At 39.6% G+C, this 6,023-nt stretch overlaps 1 pseudogene; it reads left to right on the forward strand.

Moving 5' to 3' along the window:
• Positions 1–1,498: 1,498 nt before the first annotated feature.
• Positions 1,499–4,938, forward strand: LOC128215067 (uncharacterized; annotated as a pseudogene).
• Positions 4,939–6,023: the final 1,085 nt, after the last annotated feature.

The following is a 6,023-nucleotide window of genomic DNA, read 5'->3' on the forward strand; positions in this document are numbered from 1 at the left end:
TGGTACATTACGCAAAAGTTTGGAATAGTTTTGCATTTTTTTTTAATTTATGAAGAATATTGAACTTCGTCAATGATATTCCATTACGATAAGCTTTATGCTTGATATTTCAGTTTGATTAGTTGAAAATACATATTACAGTTTTATTAATTGTATAATATTGTTTGTTAACACAGTGCGGCATGATTTCACTGTTTTCAGTGGGGTATGCACATGTTCTTGTCTGTGTGGTGCATAAGGTGTCCATAGTTGGCTTTGGAATGTGACCACGGTGTGGTCATTGTTATTTTTTGAAGTCTTCACATTTTAGACCTTGTGCGGTGCACAATGCGACCACGATGTGGCGCGGGTCAACCTTATTTAGTGCGGTGCACTTTTTTGACCTTGTGAGGTGCACATTGCGACTACGGTGTGGCGCGTGTCAACTTTTTTTTTTAGTGCGGTGCACAATTTTGACCTTGTGCGCTGCACATTGCGACCACGGTGTGGCGCGGGTCAACCTTATTTAGTGCGGTGCACATTTTTGACCTTGTGCGGTGCACATTGCGACCACGGTGTGGCGCGGGTCAACTTTTTATCTAGTGCATCGTGCACATTTTTTGGTCTTGTGCGGTGCACATTGCGACCACGGTGTGGTGCGGGTCAACTTTTTTTATTTTGTGCGGTGCACATTTTTTGACCTTGTGCGGTGCACATTGCGACCACGGTGTGGCGCGGGTCAACATTTTATTTAGTGCATTGTACACATCTTTTGACTTTGTGCGGTGCACATTGCGACCACGTTGTGGCGCGGGTCAACCTTGTTTGGTGCAGCATGACATTTTTTCTGTTGCTTTGTGCGGTGCATAATGCAACCACATTTTCTTTTCTATAGGTTTTGATATTTTTTAGATGCGGCGTTAAAAACGTAAGGCTGCCACAGTATCTAGTTGTCCTTGCTGCCCCGACACAGACACTAACAAAGAAGCACCAATTCCACTACATGGAACAAGTCGAGACAACTCTCTGCAGGTCGAAATAAGAAGGTTGCAACTGAGAGGCGGACTGGACGGCCTGGAAGTAAGAAAACGGCCAGCGCCACAGCATTTCCGGATACCTCTCCAAACGTGTCAAAACGAACTAGGCTTTTGCTGTCACATGACAATTCGGATTGCGAGGCGGAAGCGGAAGCCCCGGTTCTGGCAAATCCGTCTGTATCTTCTACATCGATGAACAATCATCACTTCATATCATTATCTCATGAAGATTCCGAAAGTGAAGCTGAGATAGTCATCCCAGCCCCTCCGAACCCTAACAGTTCACGTCTGAGAACATCAACCATCCACACAATGTCTATCCCTCCTGGAGATGTTAAGACTGTTCATATTTTTGGAAGCGACACTTCAGACTCAGATGAGTCTGTGGAAGACACAGACTACCCTTCTCGCCAACACTCGGAGGTAAATGTCACACCAATTCAAGATTCTGAGCCTATTAGCTTCCCTATCCTGTCGCAAAAATGAAGTCGGTCCAAAAAGCTATCTGGGCACATAAATATATCGACATAGCTTCGCTTCTGCCGGCATCAATCAATCAACACCAATCTCCAACATTTTCTTTACATGTGGACAATCAATCCAATATATCTATCTCACCATCACACAAAGCTAAGAAAATTACTACCATTGAGTCATGGACATCGGCTTTTATTCGGTTTATCGCCGTCTACTCACACAGATATCCACTTGAAACTTCCCAGCTCATGAAGTATATGGAGATAGTTCGGGATATCGCTTCACGGCGCCCAGGTCTTTCATTTGCTTTCTACGACACCCAGTTTCGTATGGCCCGAGCATCTGCACCTTTGCCATGGGACAGGTTACACACAGAATTTTGGTTAATGGCGTGTACCTCTTTCAACACAGTATCTGCACACACACACACACACACAGCCATTTCGTCCCTTTCGTCCTGGAAAGTCAACTTCATTCAAAGTCAGACAATTCCTCGAGAACACATACTGGAATCACAACAAGCGCACTGGATGCCATAGTCCCAAATGTTCCCAGCCCCACGTGTGTGGGTTTTGCAGAGGACAACATACAGCATTCCATTGCACATACTCAAATAAACAATTCACTGCCCAGGCCGCTCAAAACTCATCCACGCCCAAATCATCCCAAGCCAAGTCTTTCAAACCGAGTGGTCACTCCAGGTAATATTGCCAATATGACCCCTTTTCTATTCGGGTACCCTTTAGCCCAGTATATCATCCATGGGTTTACAAATGGTTTCAAATTGGGTTATATAGGTCCTCGAAATAACACTAAAATCTTGTATCCAAGACCCTTCTATGGTTGCTCGTAAGCTTCAGAAGGAGTTAGATGTTGGTCGCATTAAAGGTCCTTTTACAATTAAACCCTTTCCCCAATTGCATATTAGTCCTATAGGCTTAGTTCCAAAGAAAGAACCAAACCAGTTTAGGTTAATTCATCACTTAAGTTACCCCAAAGGTAACTCAGTAAATTCCTTTATTAAAAAAAATCTGGCTTCAGTCTCTTATGCAACCTTCGATGATGCTGTACAAAAAGTAGTTATGTTAGGCCGGGGTTCTTTGCTTAGTTAAACAGACATTGACTCTGCTTTTCGCATCATTCCAGTACACCCTGAAGACCATGATTTGCTCGGTTTCAAGTTTCGAGACAAATTCTACTTTGATACTTGCTTGCCCATGGGATGATCTTCAGCTCCCGCCATATTTGAGCGATTTAGCACTGCCCTATGTTGGCATGGTCCTCATAGATCTGCAGAAGGCTTTCGATACAGTAAATCACTCTATTTTATTGAATAAACTAAATGCGATGGGTCTCAATGAAATGTCCATTAACTGGTTTACCTTCTACTTGTCTGATAGAAGTCAGTTAGTTGAAATTTCTGGTAAATACTCCTCCTCAACAACTATTTCCTGTGGTGTGCCCCAAGGGTCAATTTTAGGGCCACTTGTTTTTCTTATCTATGTAAATGACATATCTGCTGTTGTCGAAAATAAGTTACTCCTTTATGTAGATGACTCAGCAATTCTTGTGTCAGGTAAAAGTAAAATGGAAATAAAAAACCTGTTAAGTAATGACCTGAATATTGTTAGTCAGTGGCTCATCTGTAATAAACTTTCCCTGCATCTTGGAAAGACAGAGTCTATTCTATTTGGGTCCCAAAAACGGTTGAAATCCCAGTCCAAACATGATATTCAATGTAATGGCCAACCTATTGAATCAACGACTTCAGTTAAATATCTTGGAGTAACCATTGATCAACACTTGTCCTTTGAGTCTATGGCAAGGTCTATTATTAGAAAATCAAATGCAAGGCTAAAATTTCTATACCGTAAAAGTAAATTCCTCACCCTACATACAAAGAAACTTCTGGTTACCTCTCTTATACAATGTCACTTTGACTATGCATCATCTGCTTGGTATAACAGTTTGACACAAGATTTAAAGAATAAATTGCAAGTCACACAAAATAAGATTTGTGTTGAACTTACAACCTAGGTCACATATTGGTAAAGAGCATTTTTCACGTTTACAATGGTTGCCAGATGTAGAATGAATCAAATAACATTATGTCATGTATATAAAATCAACTTCAAACTTTCCCCTTTCTATTTAAGGGAACAGTTTACCCCCATCAATGAAGTTCATAAATATCCTACCAGGTTCAGAGTTAAGGTCGATGGTACAAATAATTTAATGTCGGAATGCAAGAGGTTTGCAATTCCTAAGGTCAAAGGCTTTGGTGGCAAATCTTTTGCTTTTAATGGTTGTAACCTTTGGAACAGTCTACCACAGGATGTGAGGGATGCCAAATCTATTATTTCCTTTAAAAGCAAGGTCAATGAACACTTTTTAAGTTCAGTTTAATTACTGTATTTGCTCTCCTTTTAATGCAATTTTACTATAAGTTCATTTATTTCTTATATTTTTTTAAACTGTCATGCATAAAGATAGATATTTAAATTACATAGTAAGTTTTACAGGTCAGTTTTTTCATGGCAATATTCATCTGTGATATCCATATATTTTTTATCTGATAAAGCTTTAGTTAATATTGTTACTTAGTCACTCTATTTACAATGTTTTGTCAAAGCCGCATATTGTTCCATCATTTTAGCTATTTAATTTATTTATTTATGCAATTCAATGTCTTTCCTTGATAACCACACTGTGATAATTAAGTATATTTTGTTTTAAGTCTGCCTATGTCACACAAGACTATATTTTAAGGACCACAATGGAAATAAGAGTATTATTTAAACTCTTTTTTGTGATATCCTTAACATGTAATGTTGATTGACATGGCTGTATTAACTTATACAGTTTGTTTAACACCTGTATGTCTTAATTTTAAAATTGCCATGTAAATTGTACATTTTATGTTGAAATAAATCTATCTATCTACCCTTCAGTTCATTTCTGAAAAACACCTGGGCATCGATTGTATGGTTCATATTCTGGATGATTTTCTCATTCTAGGTCCACCTAATTCCGCTCAATGTCAAACGAACTTGGATATTTTTTTACGTTTCTGTGCATACGTCGGGGTGCCTACCAAACCCGAAAAAACTGAAACTGCTCGGACAGTTAATCACATTCATGGGACTCGAATTAGGCTAATTCTCCTTCGCGGAAGAACCCAAAGAAAGCCAAAGTGTATGCCGCTGTAAATAGGGCACTTTCGTATTTATTTATACACATGGAAGGGAGTTTTTCAACAATTAGGCATACTAATTGTGCCGTTATTGGAAGTCGCGTTGTATGTGCGCGTGTATTCCTTCCCATGCCTGTTATAATTTTAGTGATTATATAATTTTCAGTGGTACCCGCGAACCCAAAAAAGCATGCATTGGGCACCGATAGCACATTTATAGAGGCGAGCTGTATTGGCGGTTATGCAATTAAGTGACAAAGATGAGAAAAACAATACCAAATTGTCAACGGATGGAGGCCACAAATTTGGCAATTGATACGTAAGCCTAAAATTAGAGAACCGGTTTAAACCGACTTGATACGACTGTAATGTATTGCCGGACATAGAACAGCCAATTAGTCGTCAAGCCTCTTTCGTAGATCATGCTCTGAAAAAGTGGTGGAATTGGTGCCATTTCTGCCAAGTCGGATACCAGCTGGCGAAGGCGCACCCACTGCTTTCGTCAAATAGAATCAGCGATATTATTTAGTTTTGTTCGAATATGGACAGCCTTAAACAAAATACTATGGCGCATGCATCTTAACACAAAATGTCAGAGAATGTGCATAACGCGTTTGGATTTCGCAGACTGTTTATTGATTATGGCAACTAAAGTCTCGTTATCGATTCGTAAAATTATCTTTTTTTTTAGTTCCGGACCCCAAAGATACAAGCTAAGCAGCACAGGGACCATTTCTAAAAACATTATGTCTTTCATGACTTCATGTTCGCTCCAGTCAAGAGGCCATGGAAAAAAATGCCCAATTGCCGTTTAAGTAATAGCCGCCGCCAAGGTCGGCTCTACCCGCGCTGTCGGTAAACAGTTGTAAATGTTCGTTTTTCAAATGTAACATACCCCATTGAAACTTGTTAAGAAAAACAAGTTCGCGCATTCCTTCTGTTATCCTTATTTTATGAAATTCATGTTTTATACCGTACATTGCATCATAAAATCGCCGCAAAAAAGCTCTGCTTGAACGAATTGCCTGGTCGAAAAAGCAAAATTTACCAGCGAGTGACTGAAGGTCTCGCAATGTTATTTTCTTCCTAGTTATATAGAGCAAAATTAGGGACTTCAACTCTGCGATTTTGTGCTGGGGTATTCTTATAAGCATTTGTGAAGAATCAATTTCCAAACCCAGAAAAACTATTACAGTGGAAGGGTCCGTGCTTTTTCCATCGTTAATTGGTACACCCAACTGTACACATACTTGATGGAAAATGGAAAGTAAATGTTGGCAGTTGCTAGTTCCATGTGCCCCACAAAATATGAAATCTTCCAGATAATGATCAAGTGA

This window comes from Mya arenaria, chromosome 13, assembly GCF_026914265.1.
Source record: "Mya arenaria isolate MELC-2E11 chromosome 13, ASM2691426v1".
In the NCBI taxonomy this organism is placed as follows: domain Eukaryota; kingdom Metazoa; phylum Mollusca; class Bivalvia; order Myida; family Myidae; genus Mya; species Mya arenaria.